The following is a 12,863-nucleotide window of genomic DNA, read 5'->3' as shown; positions in this document are numbered from 1 at the left end:
TGACATATGTTTCAGTTTTCCATCAGGAAAGCCACAGCACCTGAAGCCAGCATGGATCTGTTTACCTCTGAGCCATGATGCCAAACAGAACCTGTAGTGTGTGTAGTTCTCTACTTGTCAGCCTTGTCCTAGGACAAACCAAATCTGTTAGGCTGCTTTGGTAAAAACAAGGTCCCTGTTCTTGCAGACTCAAGAAAACTGATCAAGTGCTTCACACCTGTTTTTGCAGACATACCAGTAATAATTCTCTGAGAATGATGTATTGAAAATAACATTTTCACTTACTCAGATGTCTTGCCTCTTGTTGACATGAGGAGAGCACACTGTCCTATTTTGATGGTACTGTGGTACTGCCATGTTTTGGTATGTGAACCTGTCCTGTTGTGATGGTTGTAAGAAAAATCACGAACTCCAGCTAGTCAAGCATTTTGGAAAAACCCACCACCAATCTGAATGCACATCAGGTAAGATCTGCATATTTGTGGTTTAAATAGGCGCACTGTGCCTGACCTGGAGTAAGTGTCTCGCCACTGCCTGCTTGTCACACCAGGCTTTCAGTCTTGGTGGGATGTTTTCTGAGGTTGTCCTCAGAGTGGATTATTTGCTAAAACACAGTGTTTTTCCAGGGGAAATAAATAAGTAAAGGCTTTTGGTGTATCTATGAGAGTCCCTTCTTAGCATGGTTTATCTAAAGCCAGGAAGAGATACTAAGTATATACAGTGGGATTAATTTATTGGGATGGCAAAATAACCCATACTAAGACTACAGGGAGATTTGAAAACACTTAATCCACAGCATGACAGGATTTTCCAATATTGACTAAACCTCAGGAAAGCTAACTGTAACAGCCAGGTATTACAGATTTGAGTAGACACTGGTTGCGTTATTATTTCAGTCTGGTTAGGGTCACAATGAGTTTTTCTTAAGATTAAAAATGAAAGATAATGAGAAGGAAAACACAATTCATTGAATTCTTGTATATGAAAATTAATTTTTTTTTTTGAGGGCATGGATATATTACTGCTGTGGCTGACTGGTAAATTATTCTCTATATTATTTCTTGGACTAATTTGATGACTAAACATCCTATTATGAGCTAATGCTGTGTTTTCTTTGCAAAGAGAAAACCTGTGATTGGAGCAGTAATGGTAAGATAAAACTTTAAAAGATAAGATAAAGCCTAAAAATATCTTGTAAAGGTTCTAAAATTTTCCAAATTAAAAATCAAACAGATAAGGAAGTGATCTAAATCCACAAAGTGGCTGTGTATGCTTAGTAGTAAAGATCATGGTGATCTGTGCTTAAAAGTGAACATCTTCTGAAACTGTGAAATGTAGCACAAACTATGGGACATGCATGAAGCTGGTAATAACAGGATTTAATGTGTCCACCAGCTAAAACTTTACTTGAGGTGTCTACTGGATGACGTTCATTGTAACCTCAGCATCTGTCTTTGTGAAACATGTATGTGGCCTTAGTTTGGTTCGGTGTGGGTGCTTATATTGAGTAACACTAATGTGCTTGTGCTACCTGGCCCTTTTGGTCTCAGAAAGAATAACAAAGCCTCAGCTGAGCCCCGGCACTAAATTACGTGATGACCTTTTTAGGTGCGACCCTGACAAGAGGTCAAAACTTGAGCAATCACCTGGTCCTACTGAATTCTGTTCCCCTGGGAGATGAAGAGAGGATTGCAGGCCTGTCATTAGGTATGTTTTCTAAATCTTTATTACAGTCTGAAGGGCAGAAGATGAATTGCTTTCATAAGTAATTTTTTTTTTACTAGATTACTGAGGTCAAGGCTCGTGGGGTGACCCATAGAATCATAGAATAGTTAGGGTTGGAAAGGACCATCTAGTTCCAACCCCCCTGCCATGGGCAGGGAAACCTCACACTAAACCATGCCACCCAAGGCTCTGTCCAGCCTGGCCTTGAACACCACCAGCGATGGAGCCTTCACAACCTCCCTGAGCAACCCATTCCAGTGCCTCACCACCCTAACAGTAAAGAACTTCTTCCTTATATCCAATCTAAACTTCCCCTGTTTGAGCTTTAACCTGTTACCCCTTGTCGTATCACTACAGTCCCTAATGAAGAGTCCCTCCCCAGCATCCTTGTAGGCCCCACTTCAGATACTGGAAGGCTGCTATGAGGTCTCCACGCAGCCTTCTCTTCTCCAGGCTCAACAGCCCCAACTCTCTCAGCCTGTCTTCATATGGGAGGTGCTCCAGTCCCCTGATCATCCTCGTTGTTTCTTTGTGGGTGTAAACGTGAGGTAAAAGACATTTTTTTAATGATCTGTACTAGTTTCCATAACTGTAGAGAAGGGACTGAAGTTTCTGCTGAGAGTATTTTCCAAAACCACATACTTGAAAATCTGCATTAAAATAAATAATAATAATAAAAAACATTTAAAATGCACAAGTAGCTTGTCAAAGTTTTAAGAGAACAGTGTTTATCTAGGGATATGTGTTGTAATTAAAACCTAGCTCTTACTATGCTTCTGAGAAACAGAGTATTAAATTACAAAAAGTACTAAGTTCTCCCTCCAGAAGGCTGCTGAAGAACATGTGGAATATTTTACATTATAATGTGGTTGTGATTTAATGGAGTAGCCTTACAGAAAATACAATGGTTATACAAACCTATGCTGATCTCTGTTTTGCTGGCAAATTCTGGCACATGTCTGATGGGAAAAGTCATTGCTTTAGATGGAACTCATTACTGTGGAGCTTTTTGTTAAGTGAAACTATATTTTGGCAAGAAAGTGTGGTTGAGTGTAAACTCAGTAGTGCTGAGAAAAGGAAAGATGATTAAAGAAAATACTTTCTAACTGAGTCTTCACAGCAAGTTACACACACTAAGAACAGTATGGATTTTAGCAATTCAATACTAATTTACATTTATGTGATATAACCTAACTTTGTACAAGCATGGAGGAAAGGCAGTGTTGCTCCACAGCACGTTTGTATACTTCGCGTGCTTTTCGAACCACATGTAATTCACGGTGGGCATGTTACCTTCATTACGGTTGTTTCACTTTTGCTGGCACCGTGCCTTAAACCATGAGAGTAGCTAACTGGCTGACCTGAGGAAGAGGAGGATGTTTATTTCAAGGGCAGCTGAGCAGTGAGGTCATGGCAGTGCATCTAAAACCAGAGGAGCTCAGTGGAGAGATGCAGAAGTTTGCTGGATGATTGGTATGTTACTTGCACAGAAGTACATAAATAGAAACAAAGAAGCTCACCTGAACCTTAGTTGAGTGCATTGATATAAAATTCAGAGTTTTAAGCTTCAATACTGAGATCTTTATCAAGCAAAAAAATATCATTCAAAACAAGTAGAAGTCTAGGCCCTAGAACTGAACACCACTAAGTTTATTTTGTGTTTCAACATTGGTTACACCTCTGTATCCTTGAAGAAAACCAGGTCTATGAAGTCAAATCCCCACACACTTTTCAAGTGCACACGTTAACCCACCCTGTATTACAGTTTGTAATTTGGTGCTTTTAATTTTGCTTTTGGGTTCTTTTGTTTACTTTTTTAATGACTGTTTTCTTTTTCTTCTTCCTTGACATGAACAAGTCAGCGCAAAATGACTCAAGCATTATGGAATGAAGCCTTGGAAAATGGGAATATTCTTACTTTTCAAGCAGCAAGTCTGCATCTCTAGTACCCAACACTGTTCATAAGTCAGAATGCCGTCATTCCTGGTGCAGCAGCAGCAGCAGCCACCAGTGCAAAGGAGCTGCATGTGTTCCACGCATGTCACGAGTTGCTGCATAAGGTTTCTGTATCTTCAGGCATATTATCAGTTTCCTTCAAGCAAATTGTAGGGATGATGGGGCTGAATGGCAAGAATCATAAAGCCAGGATCTCGAAGGAAATAGTGATTGTTACCTTGATTTACAGGAGTCAAAAGGAATTACATTAAGAAGGCAGGACACAATTTTAAAGAACACCATACTGATGTGTTTTATGTATCAGCGTCAGCAAAACTTTTTTTTTTAAAAACAGTTCTAATCTGAATTGTGTACCTGTTTTTTGTTTGATGATGTTTGCTTTTCAGGTCAAAGAAGGTGATCCTGTCTCTCTACTCTGCTCTCTGGGACCTCACCTGGAGTATTTTGCACAGTTCTGGTGTCCTCAACATAAAAAGGACATGGAACTGCTGGAACAAGTCCAGAGAAGGGCCAGGAGGATGATCAGGGGAATGGAGCACCTCCCGTATGAAGACAGGCTGACAAAGTTGGAGCTGTTCAGCCTGGAGGAGAGAAGGCTGAGTGGAGACCTCATAGCAGCCTTCCAGTATCTGAAGGGGGCCTATAGGGATGCTGGGGAGGGACTCTTCATTAGGGACTGTAGTGACAGAACCAGGGGTAATGGGTTAAAACTTAAACAAGGAAAGTTTAGATTGGACATAAGGAAGAAATTATTTCCTGTTAGGGTGGTGAGGCACTGGAATGGGTTGCTCAGGGAGGTTGTGAAGGCTCCATTGCTGGTGGTGTTCAAGGCCAGGCTGGACAGAGCCTTGGGTGGCATGGTTTAGTGTGAGGTTTCCCTGCCCATGGCAGGGGGGTTGGAACTAGATGATCTTAAGGTTTTTTCCAACCCTAACTATTCTATTATTCTATGATTCTCTTTGTTCTTCCATTGCAGATACTGACCATTCCCTCCAACATGCATGAGGTTTCCTTGTGAGATTGATATGTCTGTTTTGCAGATAGTACTTCAGAGCCCCCAATTCTTGTCACACAACATTCCCTCTCTGCCTCACTTTATTCCTCCTTATGCTCTCCCTTCTCTCTGTACTATGCCTGTTCTCCTTAAAGGCCTTCTGTAAAATGTTTCCGTGTTGTTCTTCACAGCTTCTTGCTGGCCAAATTCTTTTAATATTTTATCTGCCAGTTCTCTGTATGGTGCCAGATCATATGCCTAATTGTGTCAGAATCAGACTCTTTTATTGTTTCCTTATGAGGGGAATTAATAACAAAATAAAATGCTAAAATTTGTGATAAAGCAGCGTGTCGGCATTTCTTATCTGTGTAGAAATATTTTAAATTCATGTTGGAAAAAGAAAGCTAACAGAAATGTACGAGATCCAAATTCACTCTGAAGGACTTGCTTTGCAGGGCACAAGGCTTTCACTACAAGAAAGACGTTGACGTGCTGGAATGTGTGCAGAGAAGGGCAGTGAAGCTAGTGAAGGGTCTGGAGCACAAGTCTTAGGAGGAAAGCCTGAGCTACTGGGGCTGCTGAGTCTGGAGGCTCAAGGGGGGGACCTTATCATTCTCTACAACTACCTGAAAGAAGGTTGTAGAGAAGTGGGGGTTAGTCTCTTCTTCCAAATAACAAGGGATAGAACAAGAGGCAACAGCTTCAAGTTGCTCCAGGGGAGATTTAGATTGGATATTAGGAACAATTTCTTCCCTGAAAGGCTTTTCAAGTACTGGAATAAGCTGTTCAGGAAAGCGATGGAGTCACCATCCCTGGAGATAGATACTAAAAAAAATTAGTAGATGTGGTGCTTAGGGACATGGTTTAGAGGTGGACTTGGCAGTGCTGGGTTAATGACTGGACTGGATGATCTTAAAGGTCTTTTTCAAACTAAATGATTCTATAAGGCTGACTGCTGTCTCATTTTTCTTCAATAGGCAGGCAGAAAGAGTGGACATCTGTCATAACTGACCAGATGATCCATGGCCAGTGCTGGGCTGAGGAGTTGGTAATCTCCCAGAGTCCTGTACTTTTGTCAAAAAAACTATTTTCCCTTGAAAAAGTGTGGTTTCTACACAAATTTACATACAGAAAACCCTGAAGGTGTGACTTGGTGCAGTTGCATCTGCAGAATTTTTGAAGCCTGAAAGATCAATTCTGAGATGAGGGAACAACCCAGTTCACATCTTCAGCAGTAAGTACTGCTGCATCTGGAGAGAAGTCCCTGTTGTTACCTGGTGCTCTGGAGCAGATGCTATGTATGCCTCCTCCATGCACAAATGAACACCAAGTCCTGGGATAAGGCTCTAAGAACAAAATTGTGCAGTACTTCCAGTAAAATATCCCTAGTTTCCCCAGCTTGTCTTAACCGAACCTTATATGTTCCAAATTAAACCTTAAATATCTGGATCTTTTATGCAGAGTTGAGCATTCTAACAGTGTGTGAATACTCAGAGCCAGAATCAGACTGGTATTTTACATTTCAGTGTGGTATTTCAAATGTACTCTTCAGATCTCAGCTTCTGAGGCTGAGTGCTTAAGAAATTAAGTAAACTGTGCTTGAGTGAGCATGCAGAAAATTATGCTGAAATATGCAATATATTAAAGTTCTTGTACATTAGAGCAATGATGATATTGAGTTACAGAGTCTTACACAGTGAGTCAAAGTAGCGCATCTGCAGGTGATCTTAACTGGTTTTCTAAAGCAAGTATGTCAATTTTTAGATGGGATCTCAGTACCTCCAGTGCAACAGGAAACTCTGACATCTGATTGAAGCTTGTGATATAAATCAGTTTCTTCAAATAAGCTTTAAAGTAACTGATCAGACTGTGAATTACAGATTACTAACAGGGCAACTAACGTAAGTATGATACTGTATTGTTAAGGGCTGTCTCAGTGGGTTGTTGGACAGCCTTTAAAAGGATTACATGACTCTCTGAGTGCCTTGTTGGGCATTTTCAGAATAACACACTTGGTTACAATTCTTCTGTGGCTCAAGCCACAGTCAAGCACTTAAGTTTCATTGTAATGAATTGGACAAGCTCCTAGCAAAGCATCAGTTGATTCTGAAAACACAATCAGTGGTTTTGAGTGGCTAGTGTATTTATGCAAATATTTAAATGGGGACTCTAAGTCATGTCTGCTTTATGCACTGCAGTGCTCTACACCAGTCTCCAAGAAACCAAGCAGTAGGTCAGAAGAATATATGTAAAGAGGACTGAGATTCTCTCATATGTATAATACGTATAATGTATACATTATATATGTATAAACACATTCAGGCATACAGTCTGGACCTTGGTGTTTTAGTACAGAAATCTGATAAAGCTTAAATACATTTTTCTACTTCTATAGAAAGAACGAGGCAGCTGGTCATGGGAAAGTAGGTTCCACTCTTTTTTTCCCAGGGTCAAAATCTCACAGTAGAGTTCAAAGTTCAGAGTCCCATCAGAGTTCAATTTTATTCCTGCAGAAATTAATGTGCCTTGTTAATTTTCAGAAGTGCATGACTGGCTACAATACACCTTGGATTTACTGGTCCTGTTACTGTTACTGCCTAAGAGAAGTTTAGCCAATTTCAGTGAAGCTACAGTAATGTAAGAATCTTATCAGGATATAATAAGGCTCCTACGTATGCTTTTGAGTATGTGTAGCAATAGAGAATAGCATCTGGAGTAAAAAAAAGCTGTTTCACAGTTAATCAACAAAGCTGGTCCTTTTAAGTATCTTCTGCATTGTGACAGGTATTGCTGGTTACCATCTTACCACAGAAACCAAATAAAATTGGTACAGATTTTGCCCAGGCACATTGCTAGAGCCAGTTAAGGTAAAAAGCTCTCTGTGATGTGGAAGTTACCACCTCCTGACATCCATGTTGATTCTTCTCAGCCCTTTAAGATGCTTTGGAAATGTCAGACAGTGTCAGTTGGTGCTGCCTGTCATGGGGATTGCTGGCTTTACACTGAGTGCTAATCACAGACAGCAAAACAAGCTTCTCAGGTGGGAATGAAATACGTCATTCCCCAATGCGTCTCCCAGGTGCCATGCACAGATGCTCACTGTCGCCTGGCAGGGCTGTGGGGCCTGGAGGGAGAAACATGGCCAGGAAGCATGGCTGCCCACCTTTGAAGGGATGCTGGTCTCTGGTTTCTGCAGAGCCTCTCTTCTGAGTGCATGAAAAATGCTTTGTGTCCTGAGGAAGGGTATGGGGTTATGGTTTTAATATAATGATGAAATTAAAGTTGTTTAGATAATGCTATACCAGACTCAGGTGTTTCAGTTCATAGTTCTGTTCCAGAAGTCATGGCCATAAAATTCACATAAAGCTAAGATTAAAACAACATAAAATTTTACATTTATCTTTGCTTTCTCCATACAGTTCTGGGCAGAAGGGCCTTTTGCCTGCCCTGCTCTGCGCAGCTAGCCTGCCTCCATTTCAGCAGCCACTCTCAGGGCTGCATCTCAGATGAGCTGGCCCCAGCCCCATCCTGAACCCCAGCTCCATCCCCATCCCCATCCTTGTCCTTGCCTGCTGGTTGCTGTCCCAGCCTGGTCCATTGTGTGTGGGGCTGTAGCTCCTCACCCCTCCTGTCCTGTCTTGTCTTGTCCCAAGCAGTGGCCCCATGGCTGTGGAGCTCCAGCTCTCTTTTGTGCTTCTTGTGTACCCTGCTGACCGGTGAGAACCTCACATGTGTGGTTAGGAGGCAATCTATCTTCCCTGGTCAGGATGGACTGTAACTGACTGAGCAGCCAGGGACTCCCACTGGCTGCTGCTTTTGAACTCTGTTGAGCTCGGATGACATGGGCCCGATAAATCATCCACAGTATTGGCGGCCACATCAAAAGCTCCTGCTTGGTGCATTTGATACAGGCACACAGATAATAACCTATTTAGCTGAGAAAGGTCTGACTTGTCTTGTGGAAAGCTGTAACGTCTTTCACCTGAGTAGTTATTAAAGGTGAGCATGAAGAGAGAGCTCATCTATCTCTCCAGTTTAGGGTTAAAGCTTGTTTAAAACTCTATGTGCCTGGGGAAAATCTGCTATCCTCATTACTGTAACATATCCTCCAACAGGGTAATTGCATGTTTGATCTGCAATGACACATACAATCAGTAGTTCCTGTGCTTTCAGTGAGACCTTTAATCACCTTGCAGACCACCTTGCAAGCAGAGATGTTAACCTGCAAATCTACTCAAGCAACAGATGAGCTGAAACACAGATATTACTGTTGAAGCACTATTGTGGGTGTAGACTGGATGTTTTCTATGCTCATCTTAAACATTGGCTGAAGTTTTTTTCAGTGGTTTGAATTGCAAAAGCAGTACTGAAATCAGATTTTGAAGTCTCTGTGTTGCTTTCTGTAGGTATATTGTGAGGACACTAAATCTGGCATGTCGTTGTTTGTTGATGGCCATTATATATTATGAATTTACATTCATAAGATAAGGCAGCAGGTTTTCTGGGTATTTGTGTTATTAAAGGCCTGAGGGTAATAGAATTGTTTTGATTTAAGTTTGAAGAAGAAACTGTAATGTCTTGTTTACTTGATCTGGAATGGAATAATTTGGCATTGTACAGTGTAAAGAAGCTACTGGGATGCATACAAGATTAGGTCTTGCATCCTGGTACACTTTATGGGCCTTGGTCATAAGAGAGGGGAAGATAGCTACGCTGATACGAAAGGGTTAGTCGAATTCAGTGAATGGAGATCATGCAAAACTATGCCTTAGTACATGGATAAACCCATGAAGGCTCTTTAAGTCAATTCACGCTCAGTCTGTGGTTTGTGCTGGTGTGTGCCTCAATGGGTGGTCCTTATACGGGAAGCAGCATTCTTGCAGTTCTTATCTTAGTTCTCAGTGTCGCAGTCCATTCTGGTAGATCAGTTAGTGCCCTTGCCTTTGAACAGAAACCATGGCCAGGCTGCTGTCAAACCTGCTCCTGTGGGTTCTTTATTGCCTGTGCAAGTCATTTTCAGGACAGTGAGTGCACAGGGACAGCTTTAATAAAATGCTGATAGATTGGTGAGCTGTTCTGTTCTTTTGAAAAAATAAACTGAGCTGGAATCTGTAACAATCACAACATGCCCCCACACCAATTTTTGTGCTAATTCGTAGGTCAAATATCCTGCACTCTTGCTAGTTAGATATTGTGCTCCCTTCATCCAAGCTATAGTCATTCTTTCCTTCTCCTGTTATCTGATGCCTGTGAAGTTTCATAGACCTATGGATTTTTTTTTCTTCATGCTGTGCATTGCAGAGACAGTGCTTTATTGAAATTGGTAAAGCTCCTGATGCTGAATGCTTATGGGATCCTGTAGGGTAGGAAGTTTTGTTGCATATGTTATACAACAGTTTTGGTTGCCCCAGCTGGTGTCAGTGCTCACTTTTTAGACTGAGGGACAGTGTAGGATGGTCACTGTACTGGAGCACTACAGTAATGAACTGGTGCCTGCCCTTTCTTCTGTATGAGTTCTGCAGTCAGTGAAGCTCACTGTTTTCAGCAGTGTTGAACTGTGATCTCCTTCATAAAAAATAAAACATGAGAAGGACCAAAGAGCTGAACTTATTTATAAAATGTTAACAAAATTAGCTATACAAGCAGAAGTAGTTAGATGTTTCAGCACTGATTCTCTTGCATTTTTAAGTCTCTAGGCCTTGTAAATATTCCGTGCTTCCCGCCCTTTTAGCTTTAAAAACTCACCTTGTATTTGGAAAATTTATATTTAAAGTACTTTATCCTGTAGGTGGCTGCTGCTCAGCTGTCAGGATCTGAGTTTCTGTTTAATCCCAAGAGCCAGTCTTAGTACTCATAAAATAATTGTACAAGTCAAAAATTGTCACAATCAGTTTTGCTTGATCTAAGTGACTTGTGATTTCTCCCATGATATTGTTCAACCTGAAGTGAAGAATTGTATTGGAAGACTCCTCAATATGCAGGTAAAAAGAAAAGAAAGTTATGCTAAGAGTGTGCAGAAACTTTTCTGTTTATGCATCTCCACAAAATTACAGTCAGGTGCCTTTAGATAAGGGATTTAACTCCTCTTGTTGTTTTGATGTGAGCGGTTCATATATTAAAAACTAACAGCAAACCAACCCTAATTGTATCTTCTTATACTCTACCAGTAACTTTGCCATTAATCAACAGCTTTGATTAATCCATGAGGGGCAGAAAGGTTTGTATAGTTTGCAGAAAGCATGACTGAGGTTTGAATTTTAATTTGGAAAGCTTCATCTGTGTTCCCCTGAACAAACCAGGCCATCAGCAGCTTTGTTTTGGTTTTATTTGCTTCTTGCTGAATGTGACCTATGTGGTTTAAAATACATATATTTACAAATAGTTTGTAAACAGAGAAATCTTGTGAGGTGAAAGGATTAATCTCCATTCTTCCAGAGCCACTACACATGTTTTTTTTGATAGGGTGACTTTTTTGTTGTTAAACTCTGTTCTCTCCTAGTGTACTTCTTGGAGAAGTTCATGGGTCATCATGGGAACTGAGCATGCTGGGGATGACATGAATTCAAACCCAGGAATTTTCTGGGTTTGAATTCAAATTCTTTGCCTGATTAGATTCCTACTCTTAAATTCTGCCAAAATCAGCTGGGGTATTTCCGTTGTCTTCTGCAGCCTTCAGGGGTACTTGTACACTTTGGGTTCGCATTGAAAGGCCTAAACTTAGACTAACCAAGTGTGATAGTTTGGAAATTACTACCTATGGATGTGGTCACTGTGAATTGAAAGTACTTCACCACCAGGAGGCATGCAGCACCTGCTGGGCAGTAGATAACAGCTCCTGGAAACAGCAAGTGGTTAAAATCGGTCTTTATTTCTTTTATATACCACAATGCATTGGGTAAAGCTGTAATTCACCATGGTAAGATTAACTAATGCAAAAAAGGCAAATATATATATATGTCAATAGATTATTTTTAATGATGTAATGTATCAGTGGGAATTGGAATAACTTTGATAGCTGATTGATAGCTGATACCATCTTTACCCATTTGACCATTGCTAATTATAATTAGCCAATGTTTTAAGTAAAAAATGTGTGAGACCCAGGGGCAGTGTGTTGTTACTTACAAATCTATAAGCCTGGATAATCTATAGGTATAGTGCAATGGTTAAAGGAAGATTTTCTGGCAGTTCATAAACAAGAAACTTAAAATTCACCTACCAAACAATTGAAAACAAGCTAAAACTAATGTATGGGATGAATAATTTTTGCTTTTGATGAAGTAAGAATTTCTCATTTCATGAAAATGGCCCTGTACACTGACCATTTAATCTTTTAAATATTTGGAAAAAACCTCCAAACAAATAGAAAAAAAACTACAAAACCAAACACCCCCCCCTGCCCTCCTCCCAGACAAGCAAACAGATACCTTTGGGTAAAAGAAACAGGGCACGGTTGCTTATTTCAAATTTACAGATGAGATTATATTTCCTAACTATATTATGTTTAATTTCCCAGTTGCAGTTAAATAAAAATTCTAAAGCCTGAATGCTTTATTGTCAGGCATGCTAGCTTTTCCAATCTTGACTGCAGCCCTTCTTCTGCACAGCTGATATGTTTTGTCCTCAATTTGTCAGCATTTTTAATGAGCCAGGAAACAATATTTTCAGGTGTTAAAAGGGTGAGTGGCAGTGTGAAGGTTCACTGTGTTTGTGTTTTTGTTATGCACACAAACCTACAGGGACTATTTAAAAGCGAAGGTTCAGTTTGTTTTTTTTTTAAGGTCTGATGTTGTTCTGTTTAATGTAGATTGGACAAATACAAACAGTTTTGAGGCTTATGATTGAAGATGAGCAGGGCCTGAGAAGTGTAGGAATTCTTATATGGGCCTTTTGGAGTCAATGTTAGTGTTAGAAAATTAGAGGTTTTCTGGTCTGAAATATGGGGAGAAGATGGCTGTTCCACAGGTAAGAAAGCCTGAATGCTATACCATGCTGTGCTTGTTCACAGTATAGAAGATAAAATGTTTTTAGTTAATGCATGTTATTTTACTTGCTGAGCTTGCCATGGTGGGTTGCACACTATAAAAAAATTGACCTTACTGTGTAAGTTTAAGTTACATTAGGATGCTTTTCTGTTATAGCTGTACCAGCAAGTAGTTAGTAAATGCATGGAATCTGGGACTGAGTA

This window comes from Pezoporus wallicus, unplaced genomic scaffold (assembly GCF_028554395.1).
Source record: "Pezoporus wallicus isolate ANWC-B61680 ecotype Strahan unplaced genomic scaffold, APGP_CSIRO_Pwel_v1 scaffold_7402, whole genome shotgun sequence".
Taxonomy (NCBI): Eukaryota; Metazoa; Chordata; class Aves; order Psittaciformes; family Psittacidae; genus Pezoporus; species Pezoporus wallicus.
The sequence above is the reverse complement of the archived record's forward strand: the minus strand, read 5'-3'. Positions refer to the sequence as shown.